Source organism: Colius striatus, chromosome Z, assembly GCF_028858725.1.
Source record: "Colius striatus isolate bColStr4 chromosome Z, bColStr4.1.hap1, whole genome shotgun sequence".
Taxonomy (NCBI): Eukaryota; Metazoa; Chordata; class Aves; order Coliiformes; family Coliidae; genus Colius; species Colius striatus.
In genome coordinates this window covers 64,637,306-64,651,901 of record NC_084790.1, presented here as the reverse complement: position 1 = coordinate 64,651,901, position 14,596 = coordinate 64,637,306, and positions in this window count along the sequence as shown.

Here is a 14,596-nt window from a genome sequence, read left to right as displayed (position 1 = left end):
CTATCTCCTTTGAAATGAACAGTTAATTAGAACATTGTTATGTACACCCTCAGGTGATATAAGCATGCCTGAAATTTTCAGTTGACTTTTTTCCCTTCTAATCAGTTGTACTCAATTCTGACCAAACTTTTTGTCTCATAATTCAATTAGTATTTGTAAAAAGATAGTAAAAGAACAAAGAAATGTAAACCAAATATACATCTAAATATGGAAGAGGATAAATATACCTCATACACATTTACTACATGTTGACTGATTCCTATATGTGCTACATTGCAAAGTGGCTGTGAAACATCAATAAGTATCAGGATGTATGGTACAAGGAACTTGGAAAACAGGTCCATGATTTTCTTTTATAGGAAAGGTGTTTGAGTCTCAGCTTCTTATGACACTGGAGAGGCAGGAATGTGGAAGAGCCAGAGGTCCAACCTAGGGCCTCAGGCTGCCGCTACAGAGTGAGTTATCCATACCACTTCGTTGTTGGCATCTCCTTTTAGCATCACCAACATTCATTTCCCAAATAACTTTCAGATGCAAAGAATTAAAGAACAGTTAGTAATGGAATACAAAAATATAACATTTCAGAGAGGACCTCAAATTAGGCCAACACAAAGTCTACTGCTGATTTAAAACAACAAAAGTAGGATGAACTGACATTTTTGTAGGTGCCTAGCTTTTAAAACAAAGTAAGTAAATAATAACAGTTGGACCTACTAGAATAATAACAGGCTTGTCCATTTTATCTAATAAAGTTGAATTTTTGCAATGTACAAATTACAATAAGTACAGTTTTCTTACATGCAGCCATTCATGACAATAAAGAAAAAACCAAAACATTTTATCTCAGTCAAATATATATGTACATACTTTAAAATATATTTGAAATCTTATCTTCCAGAAATTGACTGGCTTTTGCTCTTTCTGGTGCATGTCATTTCCAGGTAATTTTTCATTCGTACATTCTGAGAGATCAGAAACTAATCCTCATTGGGAGTAAGGATGAAAAAACTTTTTTGAAAGGATTGATGCAGTCCTTTCTCAACTTTTCGTTTTTCAGAGCAACGGCAAACCCTATAAAATATGCAATACCATGAGAAAGTATTAAGAAAAAAGCCTCTTTCACACATATATTTCTTTCTTTTACCATCATCTTTTGAGAAATAGCCCATCTAAAACATTTAATGTATAACAGGTGATAAAGTAAGCAATATTACATTGCATCATTGATGTAGGCATGAAAAAGTGAGCCTATCCTATGCTAGTTACACATTGTAAAAAAATTATTACCATTTCTCACCTCAAAACTGTTTCAGCCAGACTCATCATTTTTTTAAAAGCATTTAAACCATTTTTTTAGCAATGACTTTGACATCTAAAAGTAGATATAATTTATTGCAGTAGGCCTTCAGATAACAACAGTTAGTATACAAATAAACTTTTTTCTTCTACAAAGTGATTCCAAATCCTGTCTCTGCATGTCTTTGCATAAATATAAAACAACTCCACTGAGTTCCTTGATTTCATATAGCTGTAATTACGTCTCTCTCAAAAAAAAAAAACCAAAAAACAAAAAAAAGATGAAATAAGTATACCATTTTCTTTTGCTCAAATAGAATAGTATTTTTTAGCTGAGTAACTTCTCAGAATAAATGGCACACAAGCATATGAGCGGAGGGGGAAACAGCACTATGTCACGCTAAAGATGTGCTTAGAAATCATTAGAAATCAATCTAGAAACATTAAGTATAGTGCCACTGTATTTATGTCTTTGAAATAGTGTGACAAGCTGATGCTGCTTCTTTCCTCTAAGATCATTTGAAACCACATGAATTTATGCCTTTCAGGAGACAAACATTTTCATATCATATACAGTATATTGTTCATTGACAATATTCTTTTAAAAGGTACTGGATAAAAGAACCTGGATAGTCATCTGAACTATTCCATTTCTAAAAGCTGCCTCCAACTTTTATATCTGATAAACTTGTACAGAGTGTATGAAATGTTCTTGACTAAAAATTTTTCTACACTTCAAGGTATAAAACCTTTTAGAATTCTGTTTGTCAGGCTCCAAAATTTCTAGTTAAAGTTTCAGGTGCATTTCCATGGTTTTGAGAAATTACTAACTACATCTTTAATTTTTTTTATATACCTTTTCAAATGCTTAGTGTATTTTCTAGTCTTGAAATAATGGCATTTCTTCTTCAGCCATATGTATTATCTTACTCAACCAAGCTCTAAAAACCAAGGAAGAAAAAAAAAACCACATTAAAACAAGCAAAAGTAAAACCCATATATCATTTATAGGGAAGGGAAGGGAAGGGAAGGGAAGGGAAGGGAAGGGAAGGGAAGGGAAGGGAAGGGAAGGGAAGGGAAGGGAAGGGAAGGGAAGGGAAGGGAAGGGAAGGGAAGGGAAGGGAAGGGAAGGGAAGGGAAGGGAAGGGAAGGGAAGGGAAGGGAAGGGAAGGGAAGGGAGAGGACTGACCATAACTTAAAGAATATAAAATGCCTTTTAAATATTGGCAGGAATTGAGCATCAACCACCTTTCTAGGAAGCCTGTTCCAATGTTTGACTACCCTCTTAACAAAGAAATGTTTCCTAATATCAAGCATTAACCAAATTTTAGGTTTGAATCTCCACCAGTGTACAAATAGTGATCTGAAGAAATAAAGATGTCAAAGATGGGATCAATAACTTGCCACTCTAAATCAAAAATTATTATCTTTCCATTATTAGAATTTCATATTTTTTTTATTATGAACAGTACAGATTATGTTAACTGTCAATAAGTTGCAGATTCAGTTACTGACTTGGAATACCTGGAAGACTTTCCAAAGTCCTCTAATTTTTTTTTCTGCTTAATGCCAATCAGTAGAAGCTCACAGCTGACATAAATTCCATCAAGCAATGTTCCATCAAGCAATACTCAAGTCTTACCACACAGCTTTCCTTTCTTTACAACTACAGTTTGCATTAGTTTTACACTAAAGTAGAGCTCAGAGGAAAATGGCCATTTTTGTACATAGTACATGGCCTAAGGCCCACATTAAAGACTTTGAGTAGAAGTGTTGCATTGCAAAACAGTCTGATAGTTTTTAGCCATAAAAATCACTAAATTTAGATTGGCCAAGCCATTGCGACTCCTCATTGTGGCATTGTCAAGCTGTTAGTAATGCTAGAAGATCACAGCTCAAAGTCTATTGGAATTTTGACATCTTTTCTGGCAATCAAGCCCTCCTCCAGTGCTTCTACTGTGAAGCATGTTAACATCTCAGTATGAGGTGAGAAATAGAATGTAGAAATAAATACTTTAAGATAAATTAGAGGTTAGGATGTCCTTGACCACCTTAAGCTATAATAGGACTGCTGGGGATCTGGATGAAAAATCCTCATTACTACAGCTATGCAAAGTTTACTGTGACTCCAATTTGTTGTAGAAGGAAATTCAGGAAGAGGTAAAAGAGAAAGTTACTACTGAGGACATATTTAGTTGAAGTAATCATTGTTGCTATGATTATGAAAGATATGATGAATATCTTAGGAGAAAGCTGTAAAACTGAGTTCTTCTTCAGAATGTGGAAAACCCAAAACACTGATTTTTCAATAACAAAGGACTTCTGCTAGCCAGCATGCTGGATGGTCTTCTGCATATTCTTGTTTCTGTATTCCTCTGCTCTGTAACAGCAGCTAGTGACTACAGTTGAATAATACCTGTTGTAGTCTTCTTTCAGGATAAGCCATCAATATTTATATCATATATAATATAATATCAATATCATGTATAATGTAATATAATACCAGTATGTTATTTCCATCAGTAAAGGTTAAATACCATTTTCCCTCCAACATCTGCATGGGCTCCAGTTGTGACTTCAGTGAAAGAAAATGAAACATGTAAACATTGACTTAGAGCACCTCACACTGTTACATATACTCAGAGCATAAGTAACACAAACCTACAACTGTTAACACATATGCAGTGCACATGTGGCAGCATGCTTTTCCTGGCACAGATGCTTGTTATGGACTCATTTGTGCAACAGTCTTATTTTTTTTCAAAGAAATAAGTTCCTTGTTTAAAGTGAATGGTACACACAAGACTTTTCAGAGTCTCTGAAGAGCAATTGGAAAGTAGATTCTGGCTATTGGGAAGCCTTGTATCTGTTGGAGGGATTCTCAGCATTTGTTTCATTTCTGCTCCTCTGTGCTTAAATGACAACTGTGACCTTCCCAGAGACCTCCCAGACAGTCCAGGCAGAGCAGTAACTCACTATTTCACCTTTAATAGGTAGTTAGCTTGCATACATTTCCAGAGACAGAAAAACTACCTCCTGACATTGGTGAATATGTGGCATCAGAACGCTGGAGTAACACCTATGTCGTCCTTATAGGGAGTGCCCAGTGATTCTGCAATCTAAGCTAATATTTCAATGCAACACTGGGACCATTTCTGCTGCCCCAGTCTACTGTTTCTTCTCTTGTCCAAGCTCCCTAAATCGTTGTGAAATGTGATGGGAAAACCTCTTGTCATACTCGGGACAGAATCTGGAAACGGTAGTATATCATTTCATTGCTGCGTGAAGCTCCTGAAATAAAGCTACAGTCAGTGCTTTTTAGTAACACGGAAATTCTAAAAATGGGGAAATGCTCCTTTTATTTGCTTTCACATTTTCATACATTTTTTAAACCCTTAGTAGAATAGTTATGGCTTGATTCTTAGAAATAGACTATAATTTCTTACTTCTGTGTTGGATCAAAACTTGTCTACTTGAGACTGATCTATACACCTAAAAGACCTTCCAGTCTGGTGCAAATGATCCTCTGGTTTGTCCTCATACTTTCTGTATAGAGGGCTGTGACAATAAAGCAGGTGTTCTTACACGTGCTGATGCATGTCAACAGTTAGCCAAATTGTCTCTCACACCATCCTTCACTCATACACGTAGTACGGTCCAATTCCAATTCACAAGTGTACAGCAGACCAGACATGGACATATTATGTACAGGACACTGGATAATTCCATAAAGATGTCCCATAAGAACAAGAGTATGCTCATTGAAATACATGACAAAAAATGAGAGACGAGAACTCTGCAGCCTCAAAAGACCAAACGGAAGCCTCTGCAGGAAATACTTTATGTGGACCGGTGCTATACCTCTTACCAGAAGAAATTTTGCAAGGCTGAGTCTGCTACCTTGGTTCAAGTGCATAACCATAGTGAAATCCGCCAAGTGCAGTATTTGCCAATGCTCTAGCTCCCTGTTACTACCCAAAAGTGTGCAGTAAGTCACCTCAATGCAGGTTCTTTTATCTATGTTCTGATTGATACAATATGATACTGCTACATGTAACTCTTTGTAGCAGATAGTGAACTAGGCAGAAAAGAAACCAAAGAGCAGTAATCCACAATATAAAAACTTTATTTATATGACAGTTTCTTCATCTCTTTCTTGCATTTTGATATGGAGATATCAGTGTTAAGTCCTGCTTAGGCATTTTGTAGAAATAAAATTACTGGACCTTTTCAGAGATTGAGTTGCACACATATGTAACAGTGCTTGTGTCGTGGAGGCAAGAGAGCTATCACATGAAATCAAATACTAAAATCAAAGTCAAAAGGAAACCCACTGCATGCCAAAACTAACAGAGTTTTCAAACTAAATATAAGTTACTTCTAGAAGACATTTTTAAGCAATAATTATTCTTGCAGGCTCACATTTGGTACAAATTTTCACTCACTGTTCTCTTCTGTACACTCCGCAACGAGTCACATTGGACATCAGAGGCCATTTCTTTGAAATTAGTCATAATAACCCACAGGGCTGACACTTAGGAAGCCATATGTGGAGTTTTCCAGACTAGGCTTTGGTTTGTTTTTCTCATGAGTTGACAGCCTGATAGATGGGCTCATTTTAACAACAGAGGGGGAAAAAAAATACTTTTGGCAGCTACACTAGTCTTAACAATAACATAAGGAAAACTTCCACTCTCAATGACCAAATTGTCTTTAAAGGAGTGAGTTGCAATAGCCATTTTGAGTATTCATGAGCTGGAAGAAGGAGAAAAAAAATCCAGAGAACAATTACTCAAATTTCCACTCCAGTGGTTCAGGCACTTTCCCTACTGAGAGACATAAACAGTACTAGAAAAAAACATTTCCTGGAGGATGTCTGGGGTATTATGGATTAGTTACCTCAGCCTAAATATCTGTCTTTATAGAGATGAGTTTCTTGCCTGAAACCTTACAGAAATTTCCCTTTTTCTTACACAATCTGTAGGATTTCTTCTCTGGATAAGAGAATTTCCCATTGAGGGAATCAGAGTATAAAGGGTTAGTAGAAAATGCTATTGCTAACTCAAGGTATGAAGGTTGCAAAAACTGTTTTTTGCTTAAGTTAAAATCTGTTGCAAGCATAAGATGTTTGGAAGTGAGAGAGGAAAAAAATACAGATAGCAACAAAATACAGAGGCCAGGAAAAGCACAGACTAACAGAAAGTCTGCACAAAAGGAGGTATACAGGACACATGGGCATAGAATGCACATGCCAAGTACATCGACCGAAGAGTATGGTGGCTTGACCCTGGCTGGTTGTCAGGTGCCCACCAAAGCCACTTTGTCACTCCCCTCCTGCTCTGGAGAGGTGAGAGAAAACATAAAGAACAGTTCATAGGTCAAGATAAGGAAATGAAGACTACTCAGCAATTACTAGCATGGACAAATCATACTCAGCTCAGGGAAACTGACTGAATTCATTGCTAATCAAATCAGACTAAGATAATGAGAAATAAAAGCAAATCTTAAAACAGTTGCCCTTCACCTCTGCATCCTTCCTGGGCTCAACTTCACTCTCAAATTTTCCACCCCCTCCTCCTGAGTGGTGCAGGGGGATGGGGAATCAGTTTTCATTGCCTCTGCTGCTTCTTCCTCATCACTTCTCTTGCTCCAGCATGGAGTCCCTTCCAGAGGAGGCAGTCCTTCACAATCTTCTCTACTGTATATCCTTCTTCCCATAGGCTGCAGTTCTTCCTGACCTACTCCAGTGTGGGTCCCCCACAAGGTCACAGGTCCTTGCAGTAAACCTGGTCTGGCCTGGGCTCCTCTCCAAAGGGATCACAAATCCTGGCAGTACTGTGTTCCAGCATGGGCTCACCACAGGGTTACAGCCCTTCAGATGCATCCACTCTCTCTGGCATGGTGTCCTCTCTGGGCTGAAGTAGGTCTCTGCTTTCCCATGGCCTCCATGACTACAGAAGCAGGGCCTCACCATGGGCTGCACCACAGGCTGCAGGGGAACATTTGCTCTGTACCTTGTTCCTTTCCTGCTGTACCAACCCTGGTGTCTGCTGGACTATTGCTCTCATTTGTTCTCTATTGTTCTCATTCCTTTCTCTGACTGCTGCTCTGCAGCAGTTTTCCCCTTCTTAACCTCATTATCTCAGAGGTGTTACCACTGTTATTGATAGGCTCAGGCTTGGCCGAAGGTGGGTCCAGCTTGCAGTCAGTGGGCATTGGCTCTATCAGACATGGGGGAAGCTTCTGGCAGCTTCTCACAGAAGCCACCCTGGTACTTCCCACCACTACCAAATCCTTGCCATGAAAATCCAGTGCACACAGAAACAGTAGTGGGGATTCAAAAGATGAGATAATATTAAAACAGAGCACAAGAGACAATTATAATTAAGAAACTTATTGCCAAAAGCCTCTGTTAAGTTTTAACTGGAAGATCAAAGTAAGAACAGACAGTGTGAATGAGTAAAAAAGAACAATTTTCCAATTACTTTTATGCTTTTTGTGCTTACACCAGCAAACTAACAATGATACACATATACACCAAGACCCTGATCATCACAAGCTGCAGTCTCCAATGGTTATTCCTCAGTTACAGAACGTTTTCCATCTTTTATGGCAGTTATTATTTCACCTATGTGGCTTAGAAAGATATTATGATGGATGGAATAACAGATGTTTCTTATCCAAATCTGAAAGTAAATGCACATCTAAAAGAAGAGGAGATAACACTGTACCTCCCAGGTAACTGATTATCACAATTTGAAACCTCCTTCTGATCCACAACACACAATGAGTAACCTAGCACTTCACCAAACTCCAAGATATGTATTACCGTACTTCAAACATTTGTTACATGTGAAGAGGCGACTAAGGAGGAGACTAAGCAAGATGATTATTATGTATCCTGCCTTCTCAATAGGACTGAAAATGAAAGCTTCTTTGAGGGGCTCAGTTACCTTCTCAGGGAAATGCTAGGGGAATTTTAATGGCCATTAAGAATCCCAGCTGCAACGCAAAAGTTGGTCTAATGTATTGGTCTTAATACAGTGCCTCTTCCCATCACAGCAGAATTGGCTGTTACTGTTATACATGGATTATGTGTATTCCCCCCCCCACCCCCCACCCCCGCCTTTACAAAATTTAAGTCTGTGATGTTCTCATCAAGGGAAATGGTGATAGAGTTACAGAGGTCTGTGATTAAATTTGCTCAGCAGCAATCTGTAAATAACCTGCAGCATACCATTTCCATTTTTTGTTTCATTCTGTTACCTGCAGTGAGTGTTGACTTCCAAGTACCGTTCAGTAAAAACGAAAAGCACACAACTGACTGATTAGTCCTAGTACTCTGAAATGAAAAATGATGAGCAGAAAGTCATCACAGTAAATCCCAGAAGAGAAACCAATTTCAAACCAGTGCATCTCCCCTACATTTTCATCTGACTACTGAAAATAGCTTTTGTGCTATGCCTTGTCCTCGTCATAGGTCAAAGAGGACAACTACCTTGTATTTAATAGAAACCTGATTATTGAACTCAGTAATCTCTGTGGAGTGAGTAGACACATCAAATGGCATTTGTTCATGAGTGATTAGTCAATAATGCTAAATCCTATGTTGTCTTCATCTATCTTTTTCTCTTCCACAAAATGAGTTGAGTTTTGCAATGAGCTTTGACAGAACAGAGAGGGGCTTCTCTGACCCACCCTGCTGTACCAGTCAGACCTCACTGTTGACAGAGGACTCAAAAGCCATACTTCTAGGCTGCAGGACAGCCTTGACAACAGTGGGATAATCTAGAGACAACTCAAATGAAAGCAACTCTCTAAAGATATCCATCTGACTGTTTCCATGTTTATTTTCAGAGATTTCATTATTTGGCCCAGGATCGAAGAGCTACTTCTGCTCATTGGAGTCTGGAAAGAGGAAGTGGTTGGAGATCTTTCTCACCAGACTCTGACAGGTTTTAATTTCTCTGTTCTTTGTTCATTTGTATTCATGGAATTTGTTATTGTTGCTTAACTTCCAAGGGAATCATTGGACTGAAGCACCTCTCTTCATTTCTCTAACTAGTGCCATTTGACTTGCTGTACAGTTTAATCCAGCCTCCACTTTTGAATGGATTTTCTCACAAGTGGCAATCTCTAACAGGGTCACTTTGAGAGGCAACCCTATTGCATGTTACCTTGCACCATAATGAGGGCAATTTCAAAAGGCATTCAATCAAAAGAAAGGATATTTTCTACAAGAAGCTTGTGTCCCAGGCTTTTGCTTGTCCTTATGGGTGGCTGAGGCTATTGAAACATCTCAATCTATGTCTTGTAATTGTGTCAGTTTTGTGTTTCACAGTCACAGAAGTTGCAACACTACAAGGGTAATCGTAGCAGCCACTGGGAATTCTGCAACTTTAAAGGCTGCTGAATTGCTCTGCAGGAAAATGGGAGGATTCCTGCTTTCTCAGGCAGGCCTCTTCAGATTTCTATTTGCTTGGCTTCTGAGACATGAAATAGGAAGAGTTAGATAAAGAAAGAAAACAGGGAAACTGTCAGTGTGCTATTCATATTAGGTTTTTTTCCAAGTCACCGAGAGGCTATGATTTGCAGTGTATACTAGAGATTAAATTTTTTCTCCACAGTATCACTGCCTTGGTTTTATATTTGCTAATCAACAGTCCTTCGACATTCATGCCATAAAGTCTTGTGTCTTTTCACTATCTGTGCCTTTCCTTCGCTTTTTTACTCATGTGAAGGTTAAAAAGTGTCTGGATTTGAAACTTGTTGTCTATAGAAAAGGCACAGCATGGGTGGCTGCAGTGCCTCTCTTCCACTTGAGCAGCAATACTGCTTTTGCTGAGTCTCAGTCTTGCTACAGGGAAACCTTATGCTTCAAAAGGACAAAAAACTTCTCTAAAAAGTGAATGTGTGAGCTCTCTACAGGAGTTGCCAGAAAGAGTACAAGGTTTTATTAACAATTTGTTAATGTTACCACTCAGCTATAGTAAACCTCATGAAAAACAGCAGCATGTGTTCTATTGTTTTAAATGTAAAATGAATACAAGTAGAAACATTTTATTCAATTCACTTGGTTTGAACCAGAATCATACAATTGCCACTGTAAACTCTTTCAGTGAAGAAATTCTTCCTAATATCCAACCTAAACCTCCTCCAGAGCAGTCTGAGGCCATTTCCTCTCATCCCATTACTTGGGAGAATGGACTGACTTTCACATCCCTAAAATCTGCTTTCAGATAGTTGTAGAGCACAATAAGGTCTCCCCTCAGTCTCCTCTTCTCTAGACTAAACAGCCCCATTTCCCACAGCTGCTCCTCATAAGGCTTATGCTCCAGATCCTTCACCAACCTTGTTGCCCTTCTTTGGACATGCTCCAGCACCTCAATGTCTTTCCTGTAGTGAGAGACTCAAAACTGAATACAGTAGACAGGTACACAGAGGGACAGTTGCAGAGAATGACACTCTCCTGTACCCAAAAACTGGAAAAGAATGTGACTTATCCAGAGATAAAGGATTCACATGGTTTCATCTAACACTAAGGAAGGTAACACAGTAATAAAGATTCAATCCAACAGGTTTTCGTTGTCAGCAGGGTCCTTGTGTAGGCTACAATAAGGAAAAGGAGAAAGAACCAGCAAAGCACTGAATTCACATTTCTCTTACAAACTTTAGTGCAGAACAGAAGCAACATAGGTATCTGTTACATTCTTTGAGTCCAGTTGAAGAAGGGAGGGAAGAATGGGAGGTCATCTGCTAACGACTTTGACTATTTTGGCAGAGAAAAACTCTTCTCAGTGGCACACAGTGAAAGGATAAGAGATCATGGACAAAAGCAGTATTAAGGGAAATTCTGATTAAATACAAGAAAAATGAAAGTCACAGTAAACATGGTTGAACATCAGAACAAGTGTGGAATATTTTTTGGAGGTATCCCAAACCAGACTGGACAATTGGAATAATCTTAATTGACATCAAAGTTGGTTTTACTTTGAGTAGAAGATCAGACCAGATGACCTTATATATTCTGTAATTTTGTGATTGCATAAGCTATTTGGTTTTGGGTATCTTGATAGTAAGCAAGTTCCTGATAGAAACAAATCATTAGTGTCCCACTGAAAATTTTCTTATGCTTCCAGTGATTCAAAAAACAGCCAGAGGTTTATTAAACAAGTTCAAGTAACCAGGCACTCAGATATGATTTATATGCAGTCTGAAGATCACCATAGACCATAGATTACCAGAGTAGTACTTTTGAGAAACCTGTATGCAAACCAAATCATTCCCAAGCCCTCCTTTAGGCATAAATATGAACGTCTAGTCTCAAGAAAAGATAAGGAAATAATGAAAACCAAACTATGCAGATCTAAACGTATCCCCTAAAGGCCAAGGACAGAGATGGAGACTTTAGAAAGCAAGTTCTTTCAATGCCTAAGCTCCCACCCATCACTCTCTGTCTATCTTTACAAAGAACTCTGGAACAAGGCTGGAAAGCTTAGTACCGAAGGATCTGAGTCCGTAATAGTTTAAATCATGCTGAGGAGACGTTTAAATGAGGTACTGTGCTGCTTCTGCTTCACAGGCACCCACAGGAGGCATCAGGTTAGCTGTCATGCAATTCTGTAGCAAGATCCTTGGGAAACCTTCTCAGCTAACCACAACAGAGACTACACATACCAGAATTTGCAGGGTCTTATCACCTTGGGAATAATCCACATGACTAATCAATATTAATTTGGTCTTAGAGCTCAATATATTCAAATTAAATAACTTGTCAGTTATCTTTATTAGGTGAGAGTGTTTATACAAACTTGTAAAAAAAATCATCACCTATATAGGAGTTTTATTCCTAAAGGTCTAGCAATGGTCTTGGTGAATGTTTACATGTATGTATGTATATGTGTGTATATATTTTTTTTTAATATATATATATATATATGTTAGAGGTTGTTATACTAAGACACTTGTACATCACGAGTTAAATGAGCATATGGTGAAGAAAGATGCTGCAGTCACCTTCACTCAGTGCTTACGGTCAGTGCTAGAATTTGTCTCCCTGTCCACCTCTCTCTCCCCATGCTCAGCTGTGTGCAAGTAGTCCTGTTTAGCTATTGACGACTTGATTCTGCAATGATATTTCCAGGGAGCAGCATCATTCCCATTGCAGTTGTCCTCTTGGGACTCAGAAGGAGTCTTCATGTGACATTCATTAGTTGGTAAGAGAAGAGGTCTGTAAGTGTCAAAAGTGGGGATTTTTTCCAAGCTTCTCTCACAACTGAGTTTCATACTGACACTAGAACCACTTCTCAGCAAGGAATAAAGCAATAAAGGGTGATCTCTCTTCATGTTTACTCAATATACATACTGACCTCCTTGGGAGTGTTTGCTGCTATTCAAGCTAACTTCCTGGAGCACTTATCAGCATAAATGCCTGCTCTGACTCCAAGTATTCTCATAGTCTTGGGCACATTTAGACTACACATATTCTTTTACATTCTGCTGTTAATTTTTTTGTCCATAATTATGTCATGTGTATTGAATTAGGGATTGTCTAAAACCAGTTGCTCACCTTTCTTCAATACCTTCCTGCCCTTTTCACAGCCTTAGCTGTGACTGTCACAGACAGATTGTTTTTTTCTCTTCTTATCAATGGTGGCAATCAGAGTAAAGGCTGTTAGGAGGGACTGATGTTGTTTTCTCAATGGATGAATAAAATCCCGAGTCTACTTTTCCTGCTGCTTTCTTCCCTTTTCTTTGAGATCTTTTTCTTTCAATGGTACATAGAAAATATGACAACAGAATAGCAGAAATAGAAAAAAAGCTGATGTCATATTTGGCATTTTTAGCAAAAGAAGTAGTCTGCTACAGAAAGTAAGAGTTATACTACTTCCTTTCCTTTTTCGACCTATTTTTGTAAACATCCACATTCTTGTAGCAGAAGTATTTAGAGTCTGGTGATAGTAAAGCTAAAACCAGATGACCCAATACTTCTTTTTCATCTGTACATTCTGCAAAAAGTAAACAAACAAGATGGAGTAAAAAGAAGAGAGCTGGGAAAGGCAACTACAGTTCCAGTACTTCCATACTGAAAGAAGAGGAGGTATTATCAACAGCAGTCAGTACAGAATTATCAGTAATATTTTCAGTTTGAGTGTGCCACTGAAGCTTCTACGCACAGCAGACACAGGTTTATCTGTTGCGAGACAGCAGGCTAATAGTCTTTAGATGCCTACTATGTTCTCTTCATCCACACTGAATATTTTCTGCCTTTTTGTCTTTTAGCATATGGTGGAGATGGCTCACTGCCTTACACTCTGTTAGTACTTAAGGCTCACCAAAAAAGCATGTGTGTAAGAGAGAACCTCTGCTCAAAACATTTCAAAGATTTCCAAGCTATAAATCTAAATGCAATGTTTGTCTTTATGACAGTCTGGCTTTTAACAGTTAAATAATTCCATTTAGTAAAACTTGATTCTGAGACAGTAAAACATTTTTTATCTCAAGAGGAAGACAAATACTACAGATAAGCTGCCCTAAAACTCTGTCTAAAGCATGAGGTTATTTTAGGAGAAAATCATGGACATTTCACAACATGGGCACAATAAAATCCTGCACTAACAATGGTCATATTTGAACAGCATTAAGGAATCATTATAACAGCTCAACAGTTACCTGCCACTTGAAAATAAGAAGTCAATTATATTGTGTGTATTTCTATTTTCTCTATCGGCCTCCTCTCAAAGATGAGTAGTTCCCAGTCCTGCAAAAGTCCTTTGTCTTCTTTTCTGAGAAGACAGGAGACAAATGGATTTTTTAGAAGGACCACCATTTTGCTTTCTTCACTCTCTTCCTTTTGGAACAGCTGGCACAAGGAAACTATTTGCAGAAGGGCTCTCATCTCACAGTGTGAGGCAGAGTGCCTATTTTCTCAGCTACAGTGATGAGTTGTGGTACCGCCTAAACCTCTTTGTTCATCCTCAGCTAAAGCAGTACTGCAGATATAGGTAGAGAGGTCCAATCATTTTTTCCTCCCCAAGTACCAAGATACGCTTTTAAAACTTCAAAGTACATTTTGAGTGCAGTTAGTAACATTTTTAATAGTTTACTTCATCCTCAGAAGCAAACTATTCTCAGTATTTCTTGTCAAATTATACACCTATGTAATGAACGAATATGCACTGTTTTATTAATAGTATTGCAACATGAACCTCCCTCGCCCAATATTTCTCTAGTAGAAATATGCAAATAACTGAAAATTCAATGTCTAAAATCTGATTGTACTCCTCTATTTATAGCTTCA